This window comes from Notamacropus eugenii, chromosome 6 (genome assembly GCF_028372415.1).
Source record: "Notamacropus eugenii isolate mMacEug1 chromosome 6, mMacEug1.pri_v2, whole genome shotgun sequence".
Taxonomy (NCBI): Eukaryota; Metazoa; Chordata; class Mammalia; order Diprotodontia; family Macropodidae; genus Notamacropus; species Notamacropus eugenii.
In genome coordinates, this window is record NC_092877.1 from 33,531,440 (window position 1) to 33,531,656 (window position 217).

The following is a 217-nucleotide window of genomic DNA, read 5'->3' on the forward strand; positions in this document are numbered from 1 at the left end:
TTTCTTTTTTTCTTTCTCTCTCTCTCTTTTTTTTTTTTTTATTACCATCTGCCCTGGTGCTCACCTAGCTGCCTGCCCCTACACCTGAGAATCCATGTAGGAAATAGGAGTAAAAAACTAAGGTAGAAAAAAATTTATTTTAAAATGCTTATAAAAGTTACAGAGTATAGGTTGTTTTCTGATGAATGTTGATCGGTTCTTGTTCCCTGTCTACTAT